Consider the following 20679-nt stretch of genomic DNA (forward strand, 5'->3'; position numbering starts at 1 on the left):
ATGTAGCTCTTTTCCTCTTTTCAAATCCTTTACAAAACAGATTGTCACTTTCACTAATTTATTAACTACTCATAATGTATTTAAAGAACACTAAACAAATCTTTGTGTATCATCAGAAAAATTTACACTACTTTCTATTCTTGCCATCTGTCTAGTAAATGCAATCACATTCATGTTTATAATAAATGGTTAGCACTCTTTTCAGCTGAGAAAAAAAAAAAAACAACAAAAACACATAACATTTCAAATAACAAAGTTGAAAGAATAACAGATAACGCTGTTCTGCACAAATAGCCTTGTTCACATGCATATAGTGAGGAAGCTAAAATGATACTCAATCTACAATCTGTAGTGCAAATGGAATATATTACAGGAAATATTCACCAAAAGCATCTGAAGAATCTGAAGATGAGTTTCAGTAGGTTGGGCAGAAAGAACTGTCTGTTCTCAAACTGTTTTTATTATTAAATCAGCCCTGTTCATTGTAGAGAAACAGGGAAATAGTTTATAACAGCTGGCAAATTTCGCACCTTAGGGTAATATCTTAGCTAAAAATGCCTGAGTTTCTTAGTATTTCTTTCACTGTCTTTACCTTTCTAATAAACAGAGACACTGTGCTGCACACAACATTCACTCTCTTCCTCCAACTTAATGTTAAAAACAAGCTGGTTTTTCAAGATTTGTCACAGGGGATTACTGTTACCTAACAAGGAGGCTTGTTCATAACGTGAGGTTGAAAGGAAACAAAAGGTTAAGGAACTGAAAATGTCATCTGTTTTTGAATGTTGCTGGACCCTATGCCTCAGCAGACCAACAGCTCAGCAGTCACCTGAATTACTCTTTGCCTGCTCTAGAACACCGCCAGTTTTCTGAACAAAGCTGAATGTGACTATGTCATTTGTTGCATTTGTTAAAGGAAATCAAGCCACTGCAGAAAAGCTGGGTTTGCCACTAACACTGGTTATACAGTAAACCTCTGTAAGAAGTAACAAAGTAAATAGAGCATAACACATATGTTAGGAAACAGTACTGCCATGAGCCTCCCATTAAGCAGTACCCTCTTCATACAGTCTTTGTTCTGCAACACCATACATTTTTTATTCCTTCCCAGAAAAACTAGAGAATGTGATGAAGCTGCTCTGGACCCCTCTGTATTTCACATACTAATGACAAAAAAGGACCCAAGAATTTTTTTCCTGATGCACTATGTTGCCATAGCACATGTCTACCAGCATCTCTTCCTCCCAGTTTGCTCAGACACAGTCTGCAATCCATTCTGCCTAGCAGAAGCTTTGGCATCTGTCTTTACTGACACTTCTCACCAAGTAAACAGTGCTGAGAATTTCCAGGAGAAGGATGAAGGAATTTTCAGAAATGTATTTAATGGGACAATAACAATCACTAAAGTTGTAAGAGCATTTTGAGCAACAGCCTAAGAAGAAAATGGGGCCACAGCTCTAATCCTCTGAAGAAGACAGTCCTAATAAAAGTCATTAAATGATACAATTCAAATTTTCAAAGTTCAAAGTCAGAAAGAATTATTAGATGCTTCCGGCTGACCATCTGTTAATCTGAAAATATTAAGTTTCACTCAGAAAGCCCACATCAATTCCCAACATTTTAGGTTAAACCAAAATATTTGGCGTATTCAATTACTTGCTGAGGCAGAAAGCAGAGGAGTGCAAATAAGCATCCAATAGGCAGAATTCCCACATTGGCAGGAAATGGATGACATGAGATATGCCAAGTGACCCCAACAAATGAACTCTAGACTACACTACCAAGGGTCTTCCCTGTCTGGGCTGCAGGTGTATTCCCTCCCAGAGAGCAGTCAGTCTAACACAAGTACATAAGAAAGACAAGTCAGCTGCATCAAAGAGGTATCTCTGTTCAACTCAAAGCATCGGTGCACATTACCTGGTGCCCCATGTCTAGCTATGGTCAGCCTTTAGAGAAAGCTGCAAATAAACAAAATCCTTGTGTCTATGTACTTAATTGGGTGTCTGGGGAAATTCACTCCTGACTGACTGAAGACCTGAAGCTTGAGAACTCTGTAATCATTGTCTTAACACAGAGCTGCCTGTGTCACAAGATCACAGAAAGTAATGGAAGCATTCCAGTGCTTGCTGCAACCCACAAAAGAAAGGAGGAACTCAGATTTACAAACTTGAATGATGATAAAATTAACTGGAAACCTCCAGCAATGCACTTTCACTGACATCCCTACATTTCCTCTGCCTATAAACACACAGGTATTACAATATTTCATTGAAGCTGGATTACAGCTTTTTTTTGAAAAGGAGATCTAGTCTTCTTTCCTAAAAATCTATATGATGGTGAGTCCTCCACCTCACCTAGCAAACACTTCCTGAGTCTAATTATTCTCACAGCCTCCAGCCGTTCGATCTTGTTATGCTTTGTCAGCAGGACAGAAAAGCCCAATTATCAGATTTGTTTTTATGGAAAAGTATCCGTGTGCTTCTTGACCTTATCTTTAAGGAGCAGTGTAAATAGAACTCCTTGCATTTTTCTTCAAGGAATAAGAATTGTTTTCTAGCATTTGAATAATTTTTATGGCTTCTATTTAAACTCTCTTATTTCCACATCTACCTCTTGAAGGGTAATCACCAGGACACGACACAATCTTATTAGGAATCTTGACAATGTTATTTGTACTTCTTTACTTCTGTAAATATGTTCCTTCTCATACACCCAAGGATCCCTTTGCTTCTTTTAGTTAAAGTATTGGTAGTTCATATTAAACTAAATATTCATAAGCTACTGCATTCTTCTAACATACATGTAGAATTACCAATTACTTTCTTAGTTTCTAGGCATTTCTTGCTATAGTATCACAAGTATCTATAGTATAGTATCTACATTGATACTAACATACATTTGGAAATAACAGCATGATTATTGGTCTGTGACCATGTCACCAGGTCACTGAGATCCATTTAACAATTGTGCTTTTTCCTTACTAACTCAGTAATGTTTGTTTCATCTACAGACTTTAGTAGTTAATGCTTTTCATCATTGTCTAGTTCTTTGACAAAAATATTAGTATCAAAACAAGCTCAGGTCTCCGGGGATCTCCACTGGAAATAAATCTACTAAATTAATCTCTCCCTGTGTACAAGTATATTTTGATATCTGCCATTAACCTATTTTCAATCCTTTTAAAAACTATTCTGTTAACTTGACATAATACGAGCTTTTTTCTAATCAAAATATTTTAAGATGAAAGATAGGAGAAGGCGACTGCAAATTATAAAGCCAGTTTAGCACTTACTAACTGGACATAGGCATCCTACTTGCCTGTCCCACTTGAGAAGTAAAACAGCTTAGTTAAAGCAGAAGTGGATTAGCTAGGACATTTACCACATAATTGCTGTGGGCCATACACAAGCAGAGCCACTTAATGTGACACACCTGTCATATCTCCAACTCAGATTGCTGGAGCACTTTACCTACTGCATAGAGCTGCAGTGAAGACATATTTCTCATGAGTGTAAGATTCTGTACATGTCACACTTAAATTCTCCTCAGTTCTGCATGGCTCAGATGGGGCCACAGATGGAAACATAATGTAGAGCTACCAGGGATGCCTGTAACAAGCTACCACATTAACATGAACCTCCTAACTAATGATCTGCAGCCTCCACCTTATCAGAATTCCCTTCCTGAGACAAAGTTGCAAAGCCTTACTTTCTAAGCATTGCACAGGTTAATTTTCACATTGAAATGACATGATTAGTAAAAACTCATTTTGGGGTGGAAACTGCACTAAGTGCATGGGACAAATCTGGTAGGTTTAGTCTTGTTCCCAGTTTATCTGTGTCTCAGTTACAAAACTTCTGTCAAAATCTCAACCGTCAAACTTTTACATAATAACTGGACAGCATTCAAATACTGAAGTTGCTTGTAAGCCTAAAGTCTAGTAGCCAATTACACCCAGGGACAGAATTTCTCTCTTTGCCTTAATAGAATTCCCAGTCTGGAATCTCATCTTTTGAGGAAATGTGTGAACAGAAAGTCAAAATCTTTGAGGGTCATTTACTGCTTCTCAGAAACTGTGATGAATATCTGAGTAGTTGCACAGCTGTCAATGTGACAGTTACCTGTGTACTGCTGTAGCTTCATCACAGATAGTATTATAAGTATTTTCAACACAGACTCAAACATCATCCTATGAGGAGACTGATATCAGACCATCTTTGTGACTATAAATGTTTGTGCAGATGCATTCCTGCTACATATCAGGTGATGAGTTTCCTGTTTGTAAAACGAACTCTTTCTTACTAATCAACCTTTGCATCTTGACACTTCAGTGGTATAGCATATACATCCTTCCAGCTCTGCCATCAGAATGTAATAAATATTCCTGCTACTGTCATAATGCTCTTCTCAATATTTGTGGTTTACAAAAATTTAACTCTTGACTGCACATTAAATAAAATAGAGAGGATTGATTGTTAAAGTAAAAATCAATCAGAGGGTTTTGATGATTTAACAAGCCACAAAAGCATATAAACGTATCACAAAAAGTTTGATTGATTTGTAACTTTGTAATCCATCCTTCCTCATCTATTATCCTGTAAGTACTGTATTAGCGATCATTAGTAGCAAGACGAGATAGAACTCTGACATCTTCCTGACACAACATGACCATAACTGGAATCTTCTAATACACAAATGCTTTTACCTGACTATTAATAGTGCCCTTCACTAAAGATGGACTGGTATTGCCAGCTGTATTGAATGACTGAAGTTTGCTGTCAATCCTGGAAGTGTCTGCTCCGGATGGTTGCACCTACTGGAACAATAGAGGAGTGCCAGCCAGACTACTGTAATACTGTTTTTACCAGGACTTTCATTTATCTCTGCAGAAAGATAATCATTTAAAATTAAATCCATAGTAGGAAGATAGAGGTGTGTGTTCCTCAAGATCTCACTATCAGAATCTGACTCTGATCACACACACACACAAAAAAAAAAAAAAAAAAAAAAGTTTTAATTTTTCCACAAGCTTACACTTCTACCATATTCATATAACTTCAAGATTATGAGCCCAGGCAAAGACCAGAAGTGATGACAAACACCAATCAAAGAGCTTACTACTTAAGACCTCTTGTACCATCCTACAGCACTTTTTAAAGGTTTTAACTTGTTTCTGAACAACTTTATATAAGATGAGAGTGTACAAAGTCTCTACCAAAATTGAATACCTAAGAAAGATTGCCATTGGTTTAATCTTAAGCAAATTATAAGTAAAAATAAGATTTTGTCACTTCTACACTTTAAAAAGGCGCTATAGTTCTGTACATTATACCTTGGACATCAGTGGTTTAAGCAATGCAGTGGATAATCTGTGCTACCATAGGTTTTGCTTCTTCCTCCCCTTGGTAAATTTTTGATAGGTAACACTTTTGTTCTAGCTTTTCAAAGTCTTACCAGAAATGGGTGTTGTGAAAGTCAGTCTAGACAGCAGGCTCTTGCAGGGCAACTCATGGCCCTGCCAACTGAATCCCCTTGGTTTCCTCATACATGTATCTCTTACTGCTGTACATTTTCACCTTATAAATGGATGCATTTTACTGCTGAAGTGCTTACTTGGGGCCAGTTTCTTTTCTTCTTTATAATACTGTAAATCTAACACAATTCCTTTAATGATAGTGCAGTCATTTTGCATTTATGCTTGTGTAAATCAAACCAAACTTTGTCATTTCTGTCTGCACTTTTAACATTAAATATTCCCATTAACTTCAGTCATGTTTTTATCTGTGGAAAAAATCTATATAAATGGTGATAGCATGTAACATGTTTGAGATACTTAGAAATACATGCATTACATAAAGTGTTTTATTTTCTAAATCTATTGTTATATAATTAATTCCTAAATAAATTCTTCCTGTACCCTGTTGAGAGCCCAGCTGTGAAAAATTCTATGGAAAATAACAAGATCCAAAAATTTCTTAACAATTTTTGTTCTATAGAAGCAGGATTGTGAATTGGACAGGAACTTCATGCAGGTGTCTAGGACAACTTTTCAGTGACAATGAGCCATTCCAGACTCAAATCTTTTGTTAAATGGTTGTATTACTCTTTCATATGTGAACTTAGCATGCACTGGGCAAGCTATTAACGCATCTAAGCCATAATATTTAAATACTAGTAATTAAATGTTTATGTTAGTCCCAATCATGAAGCTGTCTTTCAGCATCAGAGTGATTGTCCTTGAACTCTGCATTTGGTCATCTACCATCTGTATCATAACCTTCCTGCACTGAATAAAAGAAATAGTAGTAGCAGTAGCAATAATAATAATAATAATAATAATAATAATAATAATAATAATAATAATAATAATAATAATAACAATAAATGTCTGAGAACTTAATACTGACTTTTCCTGTTGGTTCCTATGTGGAAGTAAGTACTAGTAACAGCTGATGGGAATAAACAGTAGACGCTTTTTATATGTACTAGACTTCTAAAGATCTAAACAGTGTTATGCCAGACCATGATTTTTAAGGACCTTCTTCATGCCACTACTAACATGGGGGAAGTTGGAACTGTCACTGCTGTAAAGTGTAATATGCAGCACATCAGTGCCACTCTGCTGAGCAGTTAAGAGAGGGAGTATAGAGAGTTGTTTCCTACTGAAACAGGTTGCAGAACTTCCATAGATCCTAGGGGTTAACTAAATGAGTATAAGAATATAAACTAAATGGGAAATTGGAGCCAGAAAAACCTTATAGGTGCAGGAGACATCTCTGGATATTTGCCAGAAGCTCATACACCTCCAAGTGTGAATACAGAACTGGACAGGATTGGTCAGGAAAACAGCAAATACATATAAAATTGCACTACTCCATTGCCCTGTAAGGGGTGTGTAAATCTCCTGTGAGTCAACATGCCTCAAAGGATGACATCTTTAAAACCTTCATCTCTTGTTCTCAGGTCCTCCTCCTTCAGGCCCAGTCTAGGAATTTTTCTGGATTTGACCCTATCTTACTATTTCTTTTTGATTTCGGGGAAATAAGAATCAGAAAGGCAAAACAGTACAAGACAATCAGTAATGCTGAGCACAAATTTAAAACAAGGTGTAGTGTTCATACTTGAATGGAAGCATTTATTGTCTACTGGGTGAATCTGTAGTAAATAAACATCTGTAAGACATCTCTTGCTCTTTCATATTTTCACCAATAAACACTTCATATATTTCATCTTTGCTCTTTAGTAATCAAACCAGCATTTGAAAATTGCACACTTGAATATTTATAAAAGATCTTACTAAGCTGCTTCTGTAGACGTATTTTCTTTCCACTATGCTTTCTTTCTCCCAGAGATCACAATGGAACACTTTTAAGAGTACTTTTTAAAAATTGATTAGTCTAAACATTAAACTGTCACAAGCCTAAAATAGAATTGTATTAAATTAACACTATATTGAAGACCATGGCCCAAACCTGGAGACAACTAAATATATTAGTAGCATTAACGCATGATTAGTCTTAACAAATTTATGAGACTGTCCATAGGCATCTGCAGCAGCATTTCACTATTCACAAGTGCACATTAATTAATTAATAGTTCATATTTTACATTAATATCTAGGCACCAGTTCCTCAAAAGTTATTCAAACACTGATCTTACTGATGTAAGTAGGCCTGTTAACATTTGTAAAGCTACTCCTGTGAGCAAGGTACAGTTCATGGATGTTTCCAGGATCAAAGGTTTGAGCATCCTTGGAAACTTCTGAATGAAATCAGTCATACAAAGAAATATTGGGCTGTCAGTGGGCTCACAGTTCTTTACTCTTGCAAGTGCTTGCAGAATTGGGGGTATTATTCATAATAATAGCACACGTTTCCATTTCATACTTAGTCCAGGTGTTCTCTGCATTTGAAATTCCTTAGAAAATATAACTTTTGAGAATATTAGCATGTTTTAATGTATATAGTGTGTGAACTGTACTAATATTTTTGTATTCCATTTCTACCCTGCAATAAATGATTTTTTGTTAAAATCCCATTTGCATTATGATATAAGGTTGGAGATATATAACACAGATTTGGCACATTTTTCTGGTTTTCTTTCTTTTGGATGACTGTTAAGTGATTATCTAACACACCAAGAATCATTTTGGAGAGAAAGATTTCACTGTTTCCAAATGGGCTATTTTTTGTGCATCAGATTCTGTCATCCTCAGAGAAGCAGTACATCAGCAGACTTATTTAGCTGATGGAGGCAGTGTATAGATTGGAGAATCTTTAATAAGCACAAAGACAGAACATTGCACTTATTATTTTATCATATTAAGAATGAAAAGTTTTGTTAAATGTATATTTACTAAAAATATTTTACACATAGTTAAATTAAAAAAAAAAAAAAAGGGCAAGCTGTACCCTCTTACTGTAGTCATTACAGACCTGATTTTGTAATCATGTTAAGTGCCAGAAATTCTTTCCTTTTGACTTCAAATCCTCACAGAAACTACCTCTATGTGAGCACACTTTCTGGATCCTGCAATAATCATAGACCTGCTCTGCAAATACCAACTCACCAAAGACCTGTTATAACAATTTATCACCACTTATGAGTCATCCTACAATAATTTACAAGGTTGGATTGCAATTTTATAGACACAATTACCACAATGAGTACAGTAATGTACTCTTCAATGTTATTTCCCATCACACTACAAAACTTTTCATTCTTTAACACCACACTATAACAGACAAGACAAGGAAAACTGGTATCAACAGACAATTCCAAGTACTCTGGAACACAGACCAATATATTTTGTGTATTTATGTATAAAATTATCTCCTCTTACAACCAAAAAAATGCCCCTTCTGTGTGAATGTTAGGCCAGGAGCTACCTGGGAATGAAGCCCTGCATTCTAAGTTGGATAATTTTAGGGTTTAGGTTTGCATTATGGCTGTCCACAGGCCCATATACCACATTGTCAAAGGTTTCAAAGGTTCTGAGGCAGCTCCTACAGAGCTATCGCAAGCATATCCACATGCCATTTTTATCACGTACTCATTTCCTCAACAGTCTGAACCTAGAATACAGAAGAAAAACACCTCAAGCTCTAAGGAGAGGGCTGTTGCCAACTGTTACACTTCCCTAAACCAGTAGAACTCGATAATAAATGTTTGTCTGCAGAGCATGGATTTTTCTCAGGAGCTCATCCAAACACACGCAGTAAACTCCCACAAAGAATAAGGACCACCACAAAAAATGCACCCGATTCCATTCCCAATGCAATGCACATTTATTTGATTTCAATATCCCTAAAATAAGTACACAGCAACTTGTGGATTTTAAAATAAAAACTCTTGCAAAACAAGACATTTCATTGCACATGCTTCTTCCCTGGGGAGAGGATGAGAGAACGACCAACATATGACAGATATTAGTCACATTACTTCATGAACTGCTAAGCCCAGAACTATGATGACAAACATCATTTAAACATATTGGAACCTTGGAACTAAACCTATGTTTCCTGAGAAACCCAGAGAGCTTTAATAACAAGACAGTCTTAATATGAAAATGTGTAGAAGAGAACACTCACCTGTGTGATATCCATTGCATATTGGCTGCAATTCATCAAACAAAATACATTTTATATATTTATGTACATGGAAAACAGCAGTCTGCATTTCCTACTAAAATGACTGGAATGTAAATGGGCATGTCCTGGCTTTGTATTGTTATCCAGAACAATTTGTATTATTTATCCAGAACCATTAGTTCTGATCACAGGAAGTTTTTCAGTGACAACTATCTGTACTCTCTCTGTTTGGTTTTAAGACTGACATATTGAGGTCTCTTAAATCTAACAATTGCTGTCACTGGATTTATGCTACATCCAAATAAAATTAAATTTCATATTTAAAATAAAATGTATTGAAGTACTACAGTATGACTTTTATTAGCTTGCAGTGCTACTGGTCTCCAGAGAACACTTTCTCCCTTTTATTTCCATGTCTTACACTTTTATTCAATGTTCTCTTTTTAATCTTCTATCTTTTAGAATAATCTCCCTATGAAGACATGCTATGGTTTGTGGTAGGCATACCAGACAAGACATATGCTTATAATAACCTTCACTACATGATCGATCCATGTGAAAATATGTTACAGGAATTATACTTTTTAACACACAAATACATAAAAGAGAAATATCACCTAAAATGTCAATTGTATGGCACATAGGCAGAGGATGTAACTCCTTGACCAAATTTAAACAAAAAGAATTAATGGGTCTGGGTGAAGATTCAGCCTACTGTCATTAGAATAAAACTTACAATTGAAATAATAAGTGATATTTCCTTCAGGCCATTCTTGCCATAATAAGTTAAGAATAAGGTTGATGGTATTAGGGACAACCAGAGTCATGGCATCAGAAACACATTTATTACATTGTCAGTAATTAACAAGTAAAATTAAGAATAGCAGTGGACCAGAATCAAACTCCTACTTCCAAATGTCACCAAGCTTTAAAATGCCAGTAAAGTCTGCATTTCAGATCTTTGGATAACCCTCCTGTCTGGCCAAGCCCAATTTACAAGCATAAACCTTAACTCAGTGTGATTCCAGATACAGGGAAGAACAAGAAATGTGTGGCTTTCTACCCTGTGATGTGTTTACATTCAAATTCAGACAAGCAACAGATGGACAAATGTCAACAATAATACTAAGGATATGCTTATGGTAAGGTATCCATCCATTTTATAAATTTAAAAGGGTGTTTTAATTGTATGCCTCACTTGATCTGAAAAATAAATAAATAAATAGACAGATAGATAAATAAATAAATAAATAAATATAGGCAAACAAAGCTGAAACTAACTTTCCTGAGGGGAATTTCTAGGCTGAGAAAGAATCACAAGCATTTGGCAAAGATAAACATAAGAACCAGCCAAAGGCAGCCTTAATATATGTTTGGGGGAGGGGAGGAAAGGAGGAGTTCTACCATTTTGTCATTCTGTGTTTTGAGTTATTTAACAAATGTCGGGATTACTGCAAAGAAATCAGCTGGATGCAATTATATAATGACAGAATGCCAGACACAGTAACGTTAGAGCTCTAAAATAGGCTCAGAGCTCCCCCTCAGGCTAAACAGTGTTATTACATGCTGTTAAAAGACATTTCAAGCAAACTTTATTACTTGTGGTAGGATACACGTTATCCTACCACTGAAAGATCCAAAAAGTATTTTTCTGAATATTTACATCTCATTATTATCATAGTAAAATTTTAGACTTCTTCCATTTTCTTGTTTCTACATACTTTGAATTTTTCTCAGGTCACTGTTTCACTATTGTCAGGTTTCTCTGTCACTATTTCACTATTGTCCTTTCAATCTCTTTGGAGCAGGATCTGGACTTTTATATGAAGAGAACTGATTTTTACCTGTGGCCTATTTTGAGATTTTATGTCACTTATGAGATGATCCAGAGTATGAAAGTTGACAAAGTTGTTACTATTAACTCAACATCTACATGTGCTATTATAGTTATATAACGAGTATATAACAGTAACATATCTCCTTACAAGGAGAGCTAATAGAACAAGTGCTCCAGATAAACAGTTAAAATAATCTACTGATATTCACTTCACTGCATACTGTTCATGCAGCTAATAAATATTCACATATATAGGTACTATCCAAGAAGATTTACTCATGCAAAGATTCTAATAGATTTTAGGGGAAGTATTCATGTCCATACTGCATACAAGACTGGGATATGTTTGGGTATGACAGCATATGAAAGAGATATTAAAAGAGAAATAAAATTTAGGATGTTATGTGTATAGTAATAAGTACTATAATTGCTCTTTAGTGGACATTTTCCAAATATTGCATTGCTTTTAATAGAATAAAACAAAAATAAATCACATATGGTAAACTGTTTTTGACTTCAATGGGAGCAGAAATAGGGCTGATAAGATACAGACAATGTTTTTGAAGGTTGTTCTTTCCAAAAAGGGGACTTTTTTGCTTGCAAGAATGTTGTGTATTACCACCATCTCAGCTAATGAAAGAAAGACTATGATTTTCTGAACATCGATGGAGAAACAAGCAGATTAATGGAGAAAATCACAACTGCCTTGTTTCAGACCAGTTTTGATACTAGATATAATGTGCATTCATTGTAGGACAGATTATAGAAAATTCTGCAAATTCTCATGGAATAATCAACAAGCAAAAAATGAAGAAAAAGTGCTTTTTGACAGACTGCATAATTAAACTGTAGAATTCAAAAATATATATGAATTTAAAGTTAATTAGATAAATTAAAGGTGTATAGTTGCACTGCTGGCTAATAAATAGTGCGGTAAAACAATTTTAAAAGGTTTGAGGCTTATTAGCTTGGCCTTCACATCAGCACACTAAGGAAAGGGGAAACAACAGAAAGAAGGATTCAGCAAAAGGCCAAAAGATGGATAAGGAAGGTGCTAGGATACAGAAGGAATTTAAGTGGATTGGCAATAAGGTAGCAGCAGAAATCTTGTGATAAGAGGTGCATTAAACTATGGCACACATGCGTGAGAATACAGAATTTTGTAAAGGCTGCCCCTTTGCTGAAATGTTTTTGTATGAAGGTAATGGTTGAAGCATCAAACAAAGACAAGAAGACAGCAAGTAAGGCTCTGAGAGCAGATTTTGAATGTCAAGCTAAATGAAAATTTGATTGACTTTAGTATGGAATTTGTAAATTTTATCACCCCTTTACTTCATGTTTGGACTCAGCTCTTTACCCTGTTTCTATATTAAAGCAATTAAGAATGAGAAACAATTGTGGATTAATGTGCTTTTAACATATAAAAGACCACAGTCAAAACATAGAAAACTCTATGTTACAAAACATGTACTTATTAATATGCCCTTCATTCATTCTAAAAATCAAATAGCACTACTCTTGAGATCTTTTAATCCAGTCAACCACTACGTTACTTGGTGGTGTAACTTACCTGGCACATCCAGAGCCAGATTACCTACTCTAAATTGCCACTGACCTTTATGGAAGTGACAGCATTCTGGGAAGGAGCTGATTGATGATACTATATCATGGTACTGATGTTAAAATTATCATTATCCTCTGTGGAGGTTCAAAACTTTGTAAACAATCCCTCTCCTTATGTCAGGTTATGCTATCTATCTAAACATATTAATTCCAGTGAAACGGTACAAAAATAATCATCATAATGTTGCTTGTTGTTAAAAGGAATGATGATAACTTTTTTTTTTTTTCTGAAGAGATAAACACATACTAACTCAAAATGCAGAGGAACAAGTCACTTAACATTGCTCAGAGAAATTACTGAAAGCACATATTCAAACATGTGGAAGTGTGAGAAAATCAGCTGTTTAAGGCCTTCCACATCTTCATTCCATCAAATATGTGTAAAGGGAGGGACAAACCTGCCCTGTGAAACAGGTCTCCAAAACAAACAAGCAAACAAAAAAAACAAAACCATATAGTGAGAAAGCATCTACTCATCCACCTACTGTTATCAATTATTTTTCACTCTCCAAATTTCTCTCTCCCTTACTGCGGACTCCAGAGTCCATTCTTCCTCCAAGGACTATTTGCTGGCTTGGGGTAGAGTCCAGCTCAACTTCCACTGAGAAATAGGTATGTATTTTTGATGTGAAAGATTAAAAGGCTCCCTTCTACTGTCCAGAACCAGGAGCTGAGACAGTGTGAGGAGCTCTTGCAACCAGCAGCTGTGTCCCATATTCACAGCTTCTTGTTTTTTAATTACTATTAAAAGTATCATCCTATCTCTTTCCCTCCTTGCAAAAGCGTACGATAATTGCTAGAGTTAAAAGCCCACAAGCTTCCCTAGATGTCTAAGGTGCAGACAGAGTAAGTTGCAGACAACACAGTCCCTGGCATGCCCACTGGTTAGACCTGTGTTAAAAGGTGTAACAAAACATATGTAAGCACACACATTTCCTCTGCTATCATTGGTATCAATTAATAAGGGAGGGCAGAAGCAAACACAGGAAAGTTCATCAGACAGTCATGCTGCAGACTGCAGCCTTCAGCCATCGTGTTGTACAGAGGAATGGCTGTTAACCTCCCTCTGCCAGGCTGGCCAGCTCCTCTTTCTCCCACCAGCCAACCAGTCTGTATTTCTGCCAAACAAATTGTGGGCCTTGTAATATAACTCACTTTTGCACTTACAAAGCATTGTTACTACCTCTTTGGTAGCAGTCTAAGCTTTCTACTCCAAACTATAATGAAAAATAAATAAATAAAAAAAAAATAAGAAGTCTGATCTCACTTTAAATGCACAGTCTAATTACCTGAACATAAGATGTTAACATTAACACAAAACTCTGATTCTGAATCCTTAAAGCTGAGTGAAGGACTGTCATTTTCAGGTGTGAAAAGCAACAGGGAATTTTTATTAAAATTTTAATTAATACTAGCTTAATATTACTACTTAATAATCAGGACAAAAACACATCTATCTGTACAAAAAAAAAAAAAAAAAAAAGACCACTCAGACAAAGAAATAACCACTGGGAACCTTTTACCAAATACGTGTCAGCCATTCATTTTCAATTTGCTGATCTTTCTCTTCTCTCTTTGGTTAACACATTCCTAGTTATGCACTTTATCTCATTTTCAAAGAAGGCCTCTATTTATGAAGAGTCACAGCCATTTTCTTCTGGATGGAAATGCTGCCCTCAAGCTGCCATTGTAACCTGAAACAAGGATGCTTCATTGCTTCAGAAAAGACCCCAGGGACTCTTATTCATACACATATTTATCTTCTTCGTGATGTACACACAGATTTCCATTGTGAAGAAAAGCTGTGTGATTCCAAAAGGCTGTGCCTTTCAGGAAATGAACATTTTTTCAGGATTGAGATTAAACTGCAGCATTTGGGGGAAGAGAGGAGGAATCTTACCAGAAAAGCACTTCGCTACCGTAAGGAACTGGACAGAGTCAGATCATGGTTTTTGCTGTATTTCTTCCTCTTCATTTCATCTCCTTTCAGATGTCTGTTCCCTTTCAGTCCCCCATCTCTGTCCCCCCAGGTCTGTTGGTTTTCAGCTTCATTCTTGACCCTCAGCCACAATCTTGCTATTTTACTGCACACTATCCAGAACATTCATCTATACCCACCTTTTTAATAGCATTGCTAATGATTTGAGAGGAATAAATCACAGCCAAGATAATGGCTGCAAAAAATTAATAGACATGATTTTTATGATATAATATACTAGTATACTAATCATTTCAACAGTTAATTGAAAAGCACTAAATATTTTATTATTCATTCGGTATTCCTTCTCCTTTTTACCATTCATGTTTCTGTTTATTTTTCTTCTTTTATACCTTTTTAAACTACTGTTCCATCCTAATTTATCAGTAATATATGCAGCCTACTGACATCTTACCACACCACTCTAAAAAAATACTAAAGAAACAGGATTTTGGAGGGGACACTGATGCAGATGAGATGGGGAATGCAGATTCCATTTCAGTATCTAGAAAGCCTAGTGATGAAGGAGGTCTTATTTTTTCCAATTATTTTTTAAAAATATGACTTAAATTATTGTCTCTCCGAAGCATGCAGACTCATTGTGATAATCAAGCTGAGATTCTTAAAGGGACAGATCACTTGCCAGTTCAAGGACTCTATTTTGTCTCCAACATTGGCTCAGATCCCTAAAATGGGATCGATCATAAATCACATTCTGTTTCCAAAAAAGGTTATACGTAAATTTATGAAAATGAACTGGTGGGTTGCTGTTTTTGTTTGTTTGTTTATTTTGGTTGGTTGGTTGGTTGTTTTTGTTTGTTTTTGTTTGCTTTGTTTTGTTTTCCTGGCACAGTCGCTTGTTTTTTGTTTGTTTGTTTGTTTGTTTGAGATTTTGCCTTTAACATTAGTACTTCTTTCATAGTACTTGAAAAACGCAAGGCATGTCCTTTACACAGCCAATAGCTAGCAGAGTAATACACCAAAAATGATTAATTATATTGTCTGGCATTTGTAAACACAGCCAGGAGCTTGCTTAAGTAAGGGACTTTATTAAATAAATGCATTGGCTGACAAAATCAGTGCTAATTCTGTTCAGTTAGGAACAAGTTTTTAAATTTTGAGTATGTTTAGCACTTCAGAAAATATTACATATGTGATTTAGAAGGCAAAGAAAAGGCTGTTACTATATTAAGTAACTTTATAATGCTCCAACCCTGTGATATCCATGCTGTTAGAATCTTCCTGCAAGGACAGTCCCATGAAGCCATGTGATGATCCTATGACAGTTAATATAGTTACACACTTACACAGCTACATAAAGCTGATACTAAATTATCAAACCAGACAAAGTTTAGTAGAAAGTTCCACATAGTCTGTGATGACTGCATGCAGCACTTTTCCACAGATCTCTGCCTCATTCAGCAAATGAATACTTATGCAATCTTTTCTTTATATTCCCCACAGAACATGTAGCCCCAAATATAGATTTTTTCAGCTCTGTGTAGGCCTCTCTCAAGAGTTCCTCAATAAAATGTATTTTTCTTAAAAAGCAAGAATAATGCCAAAATCTATGAAATAAGTTACTACTGTTTCCTGTGCTGCTAGTTTCTGAAAGAAGAAAAAAGGCAGGAATTAGCTACCAGTTGCAAAAAATATTACCAGTATCTTTGGATGCTCAGAAAACTTTGCTATGACCTGACTTGCAGATCACTATCCATAGCACTTTTAAAATTTTTAAATTCAAAGCACAATGCCCTTTGACTTTCATTTTAAGTGCTGAAATCTCAGACGTGTCTGTCTCTGTGAATTCCTCTTTCAAGGAGAACTATGTGAACCAGTGCCTGAGCGCATAATGGAGCTCTCCCCACTGCAAGGATCTGTCCCCAGGACATCAGCTGCAAGTTTGCATGGCTAGCCCTCTCTCCTCCTCTATTCTGATGTATGCTCAGAACATTGCAAGTATCTTCAAGTAGTCATATGAAAATGAAAGACTTTATTTTCACTTTGATGCCGTAAAACATTTATCTCAAGTGTATATATGGAAACATAATGAAGACTTTTTTTTTTCTTCATTTGCAATTAGGTATTTGCTTTGGAGTTTTTAACACTTAACCCCAAACACACATACAGCCACACTCAAGACAGATCTCTGGTAAAAAAAACAAAACAACTGAGGCCTGAATTTTCAGATGTACAGAGCACCTGCAGTTCCTGTTGACATCAACTGCCAGGCTCTCAGCACTACTGAAACTCTGATCTTAATTTATAGAACACCATAGGCATATTTATTCTCTAATGAGCAGTTAGCATTTGGTGCACTTTAAAGTGATAAAGGTGCAGATAGAGGAAGGAGAAAAAAAGGTAGAGTTAAATTATCCAGAAAACTTATTTGTTCTGTTGTTCTCTATGCCTTATCAATCCTGTGTTTGACATCATTCAGCTTAGCTGATACGTTTGAAGATTAAGTACAAATGGCACACAAAATGTATTTCTAACCATCTCTTCCTCTCACATAAAGAACCTTGTTTACCCTTATGTAAGTACAGCCTGAAGAACAAGTCCATATGTTTAGTCAGTAAGGACAATGAAGGCAAGAAGCCACAGGAAAAGCAGCTGTCCTGGCTAGCACTGGGAGCTGTACCTGGCCTGCAGCTATGGAGACACACACACAGCTGAGTAGCTGGCTCCACCAGCGTGGCTCCTGCTGTCTGCATTGGAAGCAGTTGCTGGCCAGCAGGCTACAAAGGAAGAGCAATCGTACCCTCTCTAGGAAGATTTCTCTGTGTTCACCCGTACTCCTTTTCTTATTTTCCAACCCATCAATTAAATTATTCATTTCTGATATACATTGTGGAATACTTTATGACCACACAGAATGACTTTTCACTTGCCAAAACAATGCTGTTGTGTACATTCAACATTAACTCCACCAGCCAATTCTCACCTTTCCTTTTCAATCCTCCACTTGTAATCATTTGACTCTCACATAATAGTAATAATAATAATAATAATAATAATAATAATAATAATAATAATGTTGAACTACAGTGTTGCATAATATTACTTTACTAATGTTTATTAACAAAAAGCAATTAAGTCTATTTCAGTCTATTCTATGTGAAAAGGGCAGTCTTGTGCTTTTCTAAGAGGGAATGAGCCTGTCACACAGTCACTGTACAACAGCACTGGCTGTGCAATTCTCTGAGGTTGTAGGTTTTCAGAAATAAGGCAAGAAACAGAAATATTAGCACTTCTTCCACAAACAGCATCAAAGGTGCCACTCAGGACTCTCAAGGTAAAATTCATTCTAGTTCTAAAGACAAAACAATTTTAGAGGTATTCTTGAATATTTTGGCATTGTAGGAAAGACTTACAAGAAATGGGTGCTACATTTATTTTTCTTGCAGTAGAGCAGTTTGAGAGATGAGTCAACAATTTCACTGTGGTGGAACAGAGAAAGCAAATATTAGCAGAAAGGACGTGATAATTGTTTTTGTGCACCAAGTTTTAAAAGCACATACATAGTGACACTATTTTGGGGGGATTTGTATCTGATAAAGTAAAACTATATTTCATAGGTTCAATTTTCAGCCTATGTTATAGCTTGAGAAAATCATGCTGAGTTATGCTGAAGACTCAATTGGTCTTATTACAACTGTTGAATGTAATCCTTACAAGTAGAAGAGCTATGAGCTTTTCATGAATGAACCTTCCAGAATGAACCCAGCCCTTTCTTCCAACAGTCAGTACAGACAGCAACCTGATAGACATGATGCAAGCTTTGGATCAAGCTAGTCAATGTTTTATTTTAGTTTGTCTGAACATCATTCTTCAATGACTATATTCTCACTATGTTCTCCCAGTATAAGGTCCTATCACAACAGGCAGCAAAAGGGAAGTTCTGCAACCTTGGTGCCTACAGAGCTCTTGCAAAAAGAGCTCCACCAGCATGGGACTACAACCACAAGAACTGAAAGCCTGTAGGCAAGGACCAGCAAGTCATACATAGCTATCATACAGGTGGGTCTCCTGCCTTTAGATCTGCAATGGCCATTGCAGATGCTAATGCTAGCACTTTAAACTTTCCTATCCATAGGTCTGCAAACTGGTATCATTTCAGAGTCACTGCTGAGATTTCTCATTTAAACAATGATCCTACTGGATTTATTTGTGACTTCTGTCTATTTAACATTTTTATTCTTGTCATGTTTTGAGGATGAGTATACATTCCAGAACTCATACATGAAGGCAAAAGACTTGTTTTAGGAACATTGTTACTGCTACAAATGAAGCATTACATATGATAACTTTAAAAGAACAGAAGGCTCCCAATCAGACACCTACTGAAGAGATACCATGCCTGTACAATTGGACTGCTCAAACTACTTCATCAGTGAGTTCAAAACAAAAACTGCCTGAAACAAAAGGGCTGGGAAGGTTACCAATGTTCAGAGCCTCTAATACAGCAAAACCCCTCTTTTGTCAGATATCTGAGACTTCCCAGTGGAAACATTTTGTATCCCTGATGAATCAACTGGTGACTTCAGAGAAGAATCCAAAGTGTGATACATGTTCTCATTCATGATTACCCTGAAGAAGGATGATATCATGCTGAGATGATATCATGCTGAGATGACAGATATTTATGAAGATTTGATAAAATAATTTCTGTGTCATCACTGTCTTGATTCTATACAATTAAGGGCTTATTCATGTGATGCTCAGGGTGGATAATGATAGGTTAATGTTACATGACTTTCTATTTGAAAGACTTTTTTGATGCTTATTATACTTTCCTCAGATTTACAGCTTATAACTGAAGATTCCCATCTAAATTTGGTGTGTTTTTGTTTGTTTTGTTTTTTTTTTTTTTCTCTCCAGACATATTGCTGGTGTCCTTCATCATTGTTTTTGTACGCTGTTTATGCTTAGCAACTTAAATACAGACATGAAAATGAAAATTATGTAGTGCAATGCTAAATAAAAATAATTAAGTAGAGCCTTTTCATGCCTCTTATTTTAATCTCACCAAGAATCCTAACACTCAGCTAATGAAAACTCAAAAATAGCTTTTAACATAAGTAAACAGAGGCACATAAGTTGATGAATATCCTCAAATCACATAAGGAGGCAATAACAGAAATACGAGTAACATCCATAAATACTGTCTTGTGATTCTTAGCTTTAACTGCAAAGACTTATGTCCTTGATATTAGTACAAATATCAAAGAGACTAACAACTGTAAGAAGAATTACTTTATGACAAAGGACTAGTGCTGTCAAAGTAATGATATTACAGCAGTATATCAACAGAAGAATAGCTATACTAACATCTATCTAATCTCCTATCCTATCTTCCGTTACGGCCAATAAGGCTGGTTTGGAAGGATTATGAGTATATATCATATACTGATATTTCCCCAGAATAGTCTTCCCGCTTCTAGCAATTCATACTTTAGGGACTTTCTGAGCCAAAGCTGTATACTTAGATATTTTATTTTTTCTGTCAGTAATTTATCTAACAGGTTTTCTTAATCAGAATAATTTTTTCATATGTCAAATACTAAATCTAAACTTGGAGGTAAGGAATTCTGTTGTTTACTTTGCTCTGCATGAAAGTGGATCTCTTCTGTGTGTTTCAAACTGAACAC

General features: G+C 35.8%; 1 long non-coding RNA gene across 3 annotated transcripts; it reads left to right on the forward strand.

Annotated features, from left to right (window-relative positions):
• Positions 1-14669: 14669 nt before the first annotated feature.
• Positions 14670-20027, forward strand: LOC106015161 (uncharacterized). Of its 3 annotated transcripts, none has more exons than XR_005266920.2 (4): positions 14670-14970; positions 16849-18323; positions 18892-19421; positions 19515-20027. It is a non-coding gene; the product is annotated as an uncharacterized lncRNA (long non-coding RNA). The 3 variants fall into 3 exon arrangements; XR_005266919.2 differs by having other exon boundaries at positions 14671-14970; positions 16849-19048; positions 19244-19421; XR_005266918.2 differs by having other exon boundaries at positions 14672-14970; positions 16849-19421.
• The last annotated feature ends 652 nt before the right edge of the window (positions 20028-20679 follow it).

Source organism: Anas platyrhynchos, chromosome 7 (genome assembly GCF_047663525.1).
Source record: "Anas platyrhynchos isolate ZD024472 breed Pekin duck chromosome 7, IASCAAS_PekinDuck_T2T, whole genome shotgun sequence".
In the NCBI taxonomy this organism is placed as follows: Eukaryota; Metazoa; Chordata; class Aves; order Anseriformes; family Anatidae; genus Anas; species Anas platyrhynchos.